General features: G+C 42.4%; 1 protein-coding gene across 15 annotated transcripts in view; it reads right to left on the bottom strand.

The window, feature by feature from the left end:
* The window catches only part of PRUNE2 (prune homolog 2 with BCH domain), a 297,981-nt gene that overhangs the window by 65,385 nt on the left and 219,979 nt on the right, over positions 1-12,617 (bottom strand). Inside the window, exon 1 of one of the 15 annotated variants that reach the window (XM_073021514.1) lies at positions 8,544-8,655. The exons of the other annotated variants lie outside the window; for them this stretch is intronic. The gene's annotated coding sequence lies outside the window, so the exon portion shown is untranslated. Of the gene's footprint in view, positions 1-8,543; positions 8,656-12,617 lie in introns of those variants that run through there. 15 annotated transcript variants of the gene reach the window in all.

The following is a 12,617-nucleotide window of genomic DNA, read 5'->3' as shown; positions in this document are numbered from 1 at the left end:
AGAGACTCAACCCAGATTTTGTTGAAACCTCTGGGAAAAAGAAAGCCTTTCTCTGGGGATTGCAGCTGACTGTAATGTAAACCTGAGGGCCTATGGAGAATCCTTTCTGTATTAAGAAACAGAGACAATGAGTGAAGGAAAAAAAATGGGTAAACATTGACTGCGTGTTTGGAGCTTCCTTATTCACCTCTGCCTAGAGCCAGATTAGTTCTTTGGTTTTCATAATATGAGCCAGTTAATATTCTTTTTAACCTAAGCAGGGTAAGTTGAGTTTTTGTCACCCATCACCCAAAATGACCTGACTGATAAAACAGATTGGGAAAAATACGTATGCTCTCAGGAAGCTTACATGTGGGTATATTCTTGTTTACAGAGACAGGGTTAACTCCCACATAAAGGAAGTGCCAGGGTCATGATCCCTGAAATTAGGCGGACCTTCACATGTTTGTTGGATGAATGCATTTCTGTTTATCACTCCTCTAATCCTGAATGCAAATGAAAGAATATCATAGAATATCATGTGGGGAGGGACATGCCCTGAAATCTGATGCTAACATATGTGTGTGTGTGTGTGTGTGTGTGTGTGTGTATATGCCCCATAAATATATGTATTTGTATCCATAAATATTTGTGTATGTGTATATATACATATATACACATATGTATTTGTGTACACCATGAATTGTGTGTCTATACATAAAATATATATAGTATACATCATATGTACATATAATATATATACACACACATATAGACACACACAAATGTACATTGATGGGGTACAATGTGATGTTCTGGCATATATTTACACTGTAGAATCATTAAAGAAAATTGACAAATGCAGCACCTCACATACTTGCATTTTTTGTGGTGAAAACATTTAAGATCTACTTTTTTAGTAATTTTGAAATATACAGTGCATGATTATTTATTATAGTCACCACTCTGCAACAGATCACTAAAGTTTATTTTTCAGATCTAACTGAAATTTTGTACCCTTTGATCAACCACTCTCCTTTCCCTCATCCCCTCCCCAGCCTCTGGCAACCACCATTCTACTCTACATCTATGAGTCAGAGGCTACGTTTTAAAAAAACTGCTTGAGTTTGTCTGGCCTGCTAGCTTGTCTCCCAGGACGGTTTCTCAGAGACAAGTCAAAGGGAGCGGGGAGAGGAGGAGGAGTCGGCTGCAGACTCATCCCCAGAGCAGCTCCAGAGCCCCGGTGCTCCCTTCCTGCCTGAGTCTCATTTCCTCCACTTTCAATGGTTGGGGTCTAACAGATCTAAATTAGCGACCTCTTGGCAGTGGGAAAATTCCAGATCACACTTAGGGTTTCAATGCTCTTTGGGGAATCTGGACTTCCTTAGATATCCACCGTAAAGCTGCTGGACTTCTTCAGGTCCCTTCATACACATCCACCTGCAAGAAATTTCTCCTTAGCCTTTCACACCAGTTTAAGAAAAACAACGCTCACAAACAGGAAGGCGATCTACCCTGGTGGCGTCAATGGGACTCACTCCACTTCTGCCTCTTATTTATTTATTTATTTATTTATTTATTTTTGAGATGAAGTCTTGCTCTGTCGCCCAGGCTGGAGTACAGTGGCACAATCTCAGCTCACCGCAACTTCCACCTCCTGGGTTTGAGCAGTTCTTCTGCGTCAGCCTCCTGAGTAGCTGGGATTACAGGCCTGCACCACCACGCCGGGCTAATTTTTCTACTTTTAGTAGAGACACGGTTTCACCATGTTGGTTAGGCTGATCCTGAACTCCTGACCTCAAGTGATCCACCCTCCTCAGCCTCCCAAAGTGCTGGGATAACAGGCGTGAGCCACTGCGCCCGGCCACTTCTGTTTCTTATTAACCATGTCACTGTGCTAAAGTTATTGACTTCTCTTAAGACTTAGTTTCCTCATCTGCAAAATGGGAATGAGAGGAGAGATTTCAAAGAGATAATGAGTAAAGTGCTTGGCAACAGTTCTATTATATGATTACTTCTAATATTACTATTATTATTATTATTAGAAGATGCTGAGTTACACTTAGCCTTCTATATTCACTGTGAGTCTCCTAGGAGGTCATGGATCCTCTGAAGGGATGCAGAGACTCATCAGTGAAGTACAATAAATGTTTTATGGGGTTGGAGGTCTGTCACCATTCACAGGACCATCAGGAAATCCTGGCACATATGCTGTCACATTCCTAAGGTATTTATTATGGGAGGAATTGCATCCCCCAAGAATCTTATGTTGAAGTCTTAACCCTTAGTACCTCAAGGTGTGTGTTTGGAAATGGGGTTTTTGCAGAGGTAATTAAGTGAAAATGAGGTCATTTGGGTGGACCATAGTCCAATATGACTGGCATCCTTATAGCAAGAGGAAATGTGGACACAAACACACACAGACGGAAGACCAGAAGACATGGGGAGAAGACAGTCATATGCAAGCTAAGGAGATAGAGGCCTCAGAAGAAACCAATCCTAGCAATATCTTGATCTCAGACTTCCACAACTGTGAGAAAATAAATGTCTACCGTTTAAGCCACCTTGTCTTTGGTACTTTGTTATAGCAGCCCTAGCAAACCAATAAAGTATCAGATCTTCACCGGCATATCCAGTGTCAAGGAGGAGACTCTTGACTCTGGAAGGAGTATATCAGTCCTTTCACTCATCTTCTCTGCTAGAAAGCCCTTCTATGGCTGCCTGACAGATCTCCAGGGAGAGAGAGAAACCTAAGTTAGGCCCCTCAACACTGGGAGAAAGAGGCCATCCCGCTTACTTACATGTATCCTGCTGAACAATATAATCACATTCTATGAAGCTAATTACAAGACTTGATTAATTTCATACCCTCCTGAGGGATACGTTCAGTAATCATACGGCTCTGCCAACCTCTTGGGGAGAACTGATTCATTTAACCATCTCTTTTTCATTTCTATGTCTTCATTGCATAAATGTAGACAGACATTCAGGGAAGAAAATGTGCTTATGCTTTTAAACAATTGTTATTCACAGAGTTATAGTATTACATGAGATTCTATAACTCTCTCTCTACATCACTCACATTTTTGGTTTACCAGGTCCCTGCTGATAGATGAAGGGACTGGAAAATAAACATAACAGCTCAATAACAGCTATATCCAGCTAGTGGCAAGTACATAAAAAACTTGGTGAGACATTCATTATAGGAAATCCAATCTCTGCCTTTATTGCAAAGACAGGAGGTTTTTTATTTTTATTTTTATTTTTTTGAGACAGGGTCTCGCTCTGTCACCCAGGCAGGAGCGCAGTGGCATGAACACGGCTCACTGCAGCCTTGAATTCCCAGGCTCAAGTGATCCTCCCACCACAGTCTCCAAGTAGTTGGAACCACAGGCATCCATGACCATGCCTGGCTGTTTAAAAAATTTTTTTGGTAGAGTCAGGGTCTCACTGTGTTGCCCAGGCTGGTCTTGAACTTCCGGACTCAAGAGATCCTCCCGCTTTGGCTCCAGGGTAGATGGGACCACAGGTGTGTGCCACCACACCCAGCTAAGTTTAAATAATTTTTTTTTTTTTGTAGGAGACAGTGTCTCACTATGTTGCCTAGGCTGGTCTCAAACTCCTGGCCTCAAGAGATTCTCCCATCTTGGCCTCCTGAGTAACTGGGACTACAGGTGTGTGCCACCACAACTGGCTAAGGCATTTTCTGCAATTTTTTCATAGAGATGGGGTCTCACTGTGTGGCCCAGCCTGGGCTCAAACTCCTGGCCTCAAGTGATCCTCCCACCTCAGCCTCCCAAAGTGTCAGGACTACAGGCATGAGCCAATGCGTCCAGCCCAGCCATGAGCCTTGATTACATCTGAACTTAGTCTAATGTACCCGGAAAACTTCCCCATGACCAGCCCAGGAATGAGGCTCAACTCCATCCCATACTTGCTTTCCTTCAATGATCACTACTGACCTTTCTACAGATGAATAGTCTCTAGCGCTCCTTTCATCTCCATTTTACCTGTCCTCCTTACCTACCTCATGCTCAGCTGCTCTCTTGGGATCACACTATGTTGGTTTCACTCCTATTTTATTTTAGGAAGAACTATTTTTAGAACATCCAATTTCATCAACCTTTCCTGGATATTTCTGGGAACTGGATGTAGAAGACTATAATTGTTAAGGGACAACATCGGTGGGCAATGGTGGCTTTATGAATGGGACTTTCATCTTGGGTTTGGGCAGCACTAAATCCTGCTTTTCCAGGCAATATTGAAAGCATGTGTTTGGTGTTCAGTTTTTGGATTGGAAGGGATATTGAATGCTCTCTCTCTCCAGGTAAAACCATATCAAGATTATTCTGGTCATCTGCCTAGGGTTTCCAAAGCAGATCGCCACAAGCTTTGACAGTTGTGGCTTCTTTCTGATACTGTTTGTTTCTCAGGCTATTCATTCCGGTAGGAGTTCAACAAACATTTGAGTCCTAGAGTCATATGGAAAGTGCTAGCGTGCAGGGAGGCTGTATTACAAAAAGAACGGATCAGAGACACATTCTGCTCTCAGAGAATTTAAAATCTAGGAGGATAAAGAGGAAAAGACACATACAGGTTCACACAAAACAGCACAGGAGGGGCTAAAAGCCATGAGAGTCCTACACGAATTTCAGAGGCAGCAGCAGCTCCTCCAGATGCGGGGGGAGAGTAGAGCAATCTAGAAGCCTCCAATAAAAGGTGGTATCTGGCCTGTTGGTAAGCCAGGGAGGCAATGAGGATAGATTATATCTGAGCTCTCCTGTTCTTTTTCTTCCCACTTTCTCCTCAGTTCCTAAGCCTACAATCAAGACTCATTCTGTTCTTGCAACCTATGAGTCAGAATCTCCTTGCAGCTTGTCACAGACAGCATTTGCCCTCACTCCTGCCCTGAAACTGGGTGTTCTCCTTCTATAGCCACTGCCCAGGAGGTAAGAGCCTGACCAGAGGAAAACACCACCATCCTCTTCACACCCCGTCCCAATAGGTACACCTCAGTAGATACAGAGGTCTGCAGACCTGCCCTCTTGGCAACAAAGAAAGTGTAGTCATAGAGACCGCGGTCCAGCACCAGAACCATGACCTAAGGCTGATGAATCAGATGTGGTTTTTCACTTGCAGCTAGTGTTGCTGCCCAAGTAGGCTCTGTCTTGTTCCATTGAGGAGAGAGTTTTGTGCTTTCTTTGCCTTGCTTATATGAACTTATATCAAGTAACTCACCAAGGCTGCAGGTTCTCAGACACAAAGAATGAAATGATGACCTTTCACAGGGCTTGCCAATTCTTCTGCGGGCAACTCCCCAGTAGGTTCTCATCTTCCTCAATTTTCATGCCCTCTAGCTTTCTTCTGTGTCTGCAGTTCTGAAACTACCTCCCTTCTTTCCATCCCAGGAACAGTTCCAGCCTTGATTATGTCTCCGGTGGATTGCCACTTCCCATCTGCCCTCGTATGTCTCTTGCATCATTGCCAGTCTATTGCAATCACCATACCCAGCTCAAGAAACATCAGCTTTCCATTGCCAACAGAAACCATTGAATACAGACTTCCTTGTTGCAGCCTTGGGGGCTCTTAACCACTTAGAATAATCCATCCTTAGCTTCTCCAACTGCTCTACCCTTCAGGCAAAATGAGATTCTCTTAAGTCTCCCAACTCCAACTGATACCTCTCCTGACTCCATAGCTGGGTTTATTATATTCCCTCCACTGAAATGTTCCTTCTCCCAACCTATTGAATCTTCCTCAGGCATGAATCCTGTACTAGGCACTCTACAACAAAGAAAATGAAGCAACACTTTCTCACCTTTAAGCATCCAGAGTGCCACCGTTGTATAATTTCTTATGGAATTGATTTCATCCTGTCCTTCACAGCCATTTGTTTTACTCTCTCCTCCCCACACTAGAGTGAGGAGACTGCACCTTAGTTACCTTTGTATCATATGCAGTTCTTAGGGATAGCATCCTGTTAATAATAAACACTCACGTTCTGACAGTAGAGATGTTTCATTTTCCCCAAATGCATACGAGTCTAAGGGTTGTAGATGAATTAGGAAATGCCACCTTATCCTAAAAATAGAAGAGTGGTAGGGGTTTTTTTTAAGCCATGAGAAAACGCTAATGCATGAACTAGATTTCTTTTCTTTTTTGAGACAGATTCTTGCTCTGTCACCCAGGCTGGAGTGCAATGGCATGATCATAGCTCACTGCAGCCTTAACCTCCTGGGCTCAAGGCATCCTCCTGCCTCAGTCTCCCAAGCAGCTGGAACTACAGGTGCATGCCACCACATTCAGCTAATATTTAAATTTTCTGTAGAGACAGGGTCTCACTATGTTGCTCAGGCTGGTCTCAAAGTGATCTTCCTGCCTGAGCCCTCCAAAGTGCTGGGATTACAGCCATGAGATACCGCATCAAGATTTTTTTTTTCCTCAAAGGCCCTGAGCTGACAGGAAGTAGCACAAGGTCCAGAGCTAAGACCCCTGAATTCTGATCCCAGCATAGACACTGACTGGGTGATCTTAAGACAATCACTCACTCTAACTAGAACTCATTTTCTGCCTGTAAATTCAAGAAGTGAATCCAAATGAATTCTAAAATTTAGTTCAGCTTCTATTACTTTAGCAGTTGAACTTTAGGATTCAAGAACAATATAAGGAATCAAACAACTATCAAAGTAACAGGCAAATAGGCACGTATCAGAACAAGACAGAGCCAACTCTGGCAACAGCTCTCTAAGGAAAAGAGTGTTCAGCTGAAGGGCATCTACTCCTGCTTCTTCTCCAATACCCCTCCTATGGGGCCAGCAGTTTCAGACTAGCCTGAGCAACATAGTGATGTACCTCTCCACAAGCCCCTGATGATTCCTGCCAGTATTAATCCAGAAGGAGCCATGTTCTTTGTAAACCTGGCAGACAAGATACCGGGGACAGAATCTGTCCTCTACTTTTCCTTCTGCCCCTTCTCACCCCTTCTTCCTTCCCTCAACTACCAATTACCCTTAACTTGGTTTGGTAAAGAATTGAGAAACCATCCCAAATACAAATACTACTTGGGCAGGAACTTGGTTCATGTAAAGCCTCTGCCTGCAAAATCCTGATACAGCAAACACAAGGCAAGTAATTCCAGACTAGTTAGGTAGGAAAAAAATCAGCTTTTATTTGCCATAGACAAACCTAAACTTTTGCACTGTAACCTATATCGAGTACTCGAACCTATGTGCAAACCCTACACCTTGTCTTCTGTGGAGCTGGAAAGTGTGAAGTTAAAAAATCAAGAAAGTACTGTGATCTCTTATTGAAGAGATAAATCTTCCCAGGAGTACAAAGCCACTCAAGATTGAGAAACCAAACGGAATGTAAATAGAAGTTCACTGGGATGTACCAAAGAGAGCACTAACCATTGGGAAAAAAGTTAATTTGACTTCTTGTTAATAGGAAGGAGAATTGGCTCACCATCCTCAAGCATCTATGAGGCATTAAACCTTATTTAGGACATAAAGGATAACTTGGCTTACAAAGCTAAAGGGATATTTACGTGCTGCTGATTTCCAATGACAGTAACCTCATCTTGTTCTTCTGAGTTGGGGAACAAGGTCCAAACCACTTTAGAGTGCTGAGCTTTCAGTACCCTAAAAATGTCTAATTTGCCCAGAGAGACATTTCCATAAAAGCTGTTTTGTTTTGTTTTACCTCCCAGATAAGAAGTTTCTCTTAGCAATTAAGAGAAATTCCATGGGTCATTTTTTTGATTGCCAGGCATTGTAATCTAATTATTCCAGATTTTACATTCCATGCATATTATCAGTTATGATTCTAAGAAAACTTTCATCAGATGAAGATTTTGGAATAGATTCACACAGGAGCCACTCCCATTTTCTCTACAGGAGGGGCACAGGGCAGCCATCTGGCTGGAAGTGGTCCCGGAAGCTGCACTCACATAGCAGCTTACATAAGATCAAACCATGTCAACAGTTCACATCAAAGAGGGGACAGTGGATGGAGATTATGCCCCCTTTCCCTTTCATCCACATGGCCAGTACCCTGATCTCAGGCAGAGTCACACTTTAAATCACTTCTGCTAGGTGAGAGTCTAGCTTTGTTTTCTAGTTACCACACAGAAATTTAATAACCTGTGTATTCCTGGTTGAAATTGACCAGGTGGTAATTTTTTTACTTCCTCACATAACTTAGTCTCTCAGTGAAATACTGATATCCCTTCAGTAGAGTATTCTTTCTTGATTTTGAAAAGACAAAGGGAACAACATAAGCCCATGTTTGAGGATGACCTATTTCTGCATCTTAAAACTCAGGTAAGACGTAAAGGTTACAAGATGATTTAGAAAAACAGATGCGCTAGCTTCAATAGCAATTAGGAATAACATAAAAAAAAAAAAACGCCTCTCTACTAGGGCTGTCCTGCTTGTCAAATAATCCAAATAGATATTTTATTTCTCATTAGGCAATAGTCTCAAACAGTTTCAAATCTGTTACTTCCTTTTATTTTTCTCTCTTCATTTTCATCATAGATATAAAAGAAAACAAAATGATTATACCTGTGCAAAGTCTGTTTCCTGATTACCTGATCGCCAAGAAAGGGGCGGGGATAGCATAAAGACCACAGCCTTTCCAGGATGAGTGGATACGGAATAAAACGCAGCTGGCAGCTGTCAGTTGCAAGGGGCTGGGCAGAATTCGGCATCCTCTCATCCCCCTCCCCTCTCCCCCCGCCAACTTCCCAGCAGCAAGAGATTAGTCTTTGAGAACAACACTCCCCATCTCATTCTGTCCTTTCTGTACCGATCTCCTAAAAGCTGCACCAGGACCCACCTACCTTCTGAGGATGAGAGAAGGCTTTCTAACAGGAGGGTGAGAAGCATGCACGGCTACAGCTCTTCAGCATCTCTCTTCTGAGCAGTTAACTGGAAATACAGATTCGCCTCCATTTTCTGGTCACATGATCTCTGGCACATCTAAATAAGGATGATCACCTGCCTCCCAGATCTCCCCGTGCAGTCGCTCTAGCTAGGGGATAGAGCTGGGGCTGTGCTGGTTTCATTTGGAAATATATGATACCCTTTCGCCCATGCTGTGGAGTCAAAAATGCCCTTTAATTTGTACGTCAGTGGAGGAAAACTGCTGCTACTCCTGCTCCTGAGTGAGACTGGATGTGAATGGGCTCAAAGCACAAGTTGTAAGGAATTTAGTTCTCCTGAAACTTCTCAAAAAAAAAATTCTGTAGTTTCACAGCACATCCCTATATGACAGCAATGTAATTATTTTCATTGAATGAACGATGGCTAAAATCATAATAAAATGAACCGTGGAAACATAGCAGGATTCATAAGGAAGTCCAGCTGAAGGTCCTAGAGAAAGTTAAGATGCTTGTCTAAGATCAGTACAACTTCAGCGACTAGGAGACAAAGGGGTGTGTAGGTTAACCTGTGGACCCTGTAGTCACAAGGCCGAGTTCAAATCTGATTTCCACCACTTATTAGCAAGTGTGGACATTACTAAACCTCATGGAGCCTTAAGACTGCTCATTCACAGAATGGATAGTAATCATAATGTTCCTTAAAAATGGTAAGATAGCCAGGCATAGTAGTATGTGCCTGTAGTCTCAGCTACTCAGAAGGCTGAGGCAGGAGAATCTTGAACCCAGGAGTGGAGGTTGCAGGAAACAGAAATCGTGTCACTGCACTCCACACTCCAGCCTGGGTGACAGAGTGAGACTCTGTCTCCCCTGACCCCCGAAGAAAGGTAAAATAACCTATGTAGAGAGTCTGGGTTAAAATAACCTCACAGTACATGTTAGCTACTACCATTATTAATTCTAAAAATACCAGCAGATATATTGACACAGTTAAGGCATATAAAGTATTAAAGAAATGTTTATAAAATAGAAAGGCATGTGTTTATTTGTATGATGTTCAAAAAATACATATTATCAGATAAACCAAAGACTTCTAGCAAAATGTTAATTTGGGAAATAACTAGAAATCCGATGTTACATAATCTTTTTCTTTTTCGATGGGAGGTGGGGTGGAGAGATGTTAGCTCCTATTCTTACTCTTTTTTTTTTTTGAAACGGAGTCTCGCTCTGTCACTCAGGCTGGAGTACAATGGCGTGATTTCGGCTCACTGTAACCTACGCCTCCCAGGTTTAATCAATTCTCCTGCTTCAGGCTCCCAAGTAGCTGGAACTACAGGCACCCACCACCATGCCCAGCTAATTTTTGTATTTTTAGTGCAGATGGAGTTTCACCATGTTGGCCAGGATGGTCTCGAACTCCTGACCTCAGGTGATCCACCTTCCTTGGCCTCCCAAAGTGCTGGATTACAGGGGTGAGCCACTGCACCCAGTCTTAGCTCTTATTTTTATGTAAAGAAGGGAGTAGAAGAGGAAGGTGCAAATTTTATATCTTTAAACTAAAAGTCAACCAAATTCTTCATAATAATGAATAGTTATGAAATAATATCTCACGTGCCATATATCTTTCAGCTATGGAGGAGACGGAGGTGGGGCCCACAGGAAGGTATCACTTTGCAGGGTCACTGGCTGGCAGAAGTTCAGCAAAATCATGGGTGAATTTCTCAAATCATTAGGGGAGAAAAAGTAACTTTGGAGCTGGGCGTATCTTGGGAATTTCTGCCCAGGGCGAAGGCTGAAAATGGGGATCTTGTCTTGATGAAGTGCTGGCTCGTTAGAAGGGGCTTCCTTCCCTATTTGGGAAAGGCAGCAGCTGAAGGCTACAGAACAAACACTGTAACCAATTCTGTTTTATTTGTTTTGTTTTGTTTTGTTTTGAGACGGAGCCTAGCTCTGTCGCCCAGGCTCGCCCAGGCTGGAGTGCAGTGGTGTGATCTCGGCTCACTGCAACCTCCACCTCCCACATTCAAATGATTCTCCAGCCTCAGCTTTCTGAGTAGCTGGGATGATAGGCATGTGTCACCTTGCCCGGCTATTTTTTGTGTTTTTAGTAGAGACAGGGTTTCACCATATTGACCAGTCTGGCTTCAAGCTCCTGGCCTCAGGTGATCCTCTCACCTTGGCCTCCCAAAACGCTGGGATTACAGGTGTTAGTCACCACATCTAGCCTAATTCTGTTTTAAATAATAATATCTGTTTTGGAAGTCAGCAGTTGGCCAGGAATGGTGATTAAGTTATTGTCATCAGGCCAATTACAGATACCTTAAAAACATTTTAAGTAATACTTCATTAAATGGAACTGTGAGACATAGCTTATCACCAATACTACTCCCTTTTGTCTTGCAAGATGTTCTTGCAGATTGTGCCAGAGCAAAACAGTCCTAATTCCGAGTATGCTGGGTATTTGAGGAAATGTATTATTTTATTCATTATACAAAGGCAGTTAAAAATTTTTTTCAAATAAGAATTACTGCTTAATTGCAGTAAAGAGCATTCTATTATGCTGAAGGAAAGGGCGAATAGATGTCAAATTCTCCAGTGGAGTTTTAGTTATTCTCTGAGAGCCTAATTAATACTTTAAAATTATTATTTAATAAATGGAAATTTAAAAAATAAAAATAAAAGTCTCTGAAAATTACATATTGTCAACAGCTGCTTGAGTTGATGGTATAACAGATGACTAATTAAATAAAACAATGTTCCTCTCTAATAAAAATGTTATTATTATGATTATTATTATTACTTGAGATGGTCTCGCTCGTTCACCCAGGCTGAAGTGCAGTGGCACAATCTCGGCTCACTGCAGCCTCTGCCTCCCAGGTTCAAGTGATTCTCCTGCCTCAGCCTCCCTAGTAGCTGGGATTACAGGTGTGTGCCACCACGGCTGGCTATTTTTTGTATTTTTAGTAGAGATGGGATTTCACCATGTTGGTCAGGCTGGTCTTGAACTCCTGATCTCAGGTGATCTGCCCAACTCAGCCTTGCAAAGTGCTGGGATTACAGGCATGAGCCACCTTGCCCAGCCAGGAAAAGTTATTTCAAGGTGAAGAGATTATAATACCCATGGTATAGGCAACAGATGACCAAGAAGAAAAATTGAACAGACACACCTATTTTCTCCCCATGACGATAAGTGAAGTGAATAACAAAACGCTAAGACAACTGAAAGGCTGAAGAATCTTGGAGGAACTGTAATGAACAAGGAAGGCACGGGAACACTGAAAATGGGTAACTATGGCCTCAAATTACAAAAGACAGAAAAAGATGGATTTGGTAATTTGAGAAAAGAAAGATGCATATTCCTTCTAAACTAAAACTAGCACATCTCCCTCGGGAAAAGAAGCAACACACACCAGAAATTATCACAGTGTCATTAAAAGCAAATTGCGTTGAGCAAACTTCCCTTTCTTTTCTGTTCATTCAATCAGGCATATTTATGGGGTGTCTAACTTGTGGCAGGTGCTGTTCTAAGCAACAGGGGTACCATGATGAACAAGACAAACCAAACTTCTGCTTTCTTGGAGGTTATATTCTCATAGGTGGAGACAGATGCAACAGAATCAATTAAATAAAGAAGTAAATATAAGATCTTTTCAGATGGAAAAAAAGTAGTAGCAATAAAATAAGGCAGAGAGATGGAGCAGAGTTCTCCCACTGGCAGTATTGACATTTGGGGCTTGATAACCCTGTGTGGCGGGGG

This window comes from Chlorocebus sabaeus, chromosome 12, assembly GCF_047675955.1.
Source record: "Chlorocebus sabaeus isolate Y175 chromosome 12, mChlSab1.0.hap1, whole genome shotgun sequence".
Taxonomy (NCBI): Eukaryota; Metazoa; Chordata; class Mammalia; order Primates; family Cercopithecidae; genus Chlorocebus; species Chlorocebus sabaeus.
This window is presented reverse-complemented; position numbering and strand designations above follow the sequence as displayed.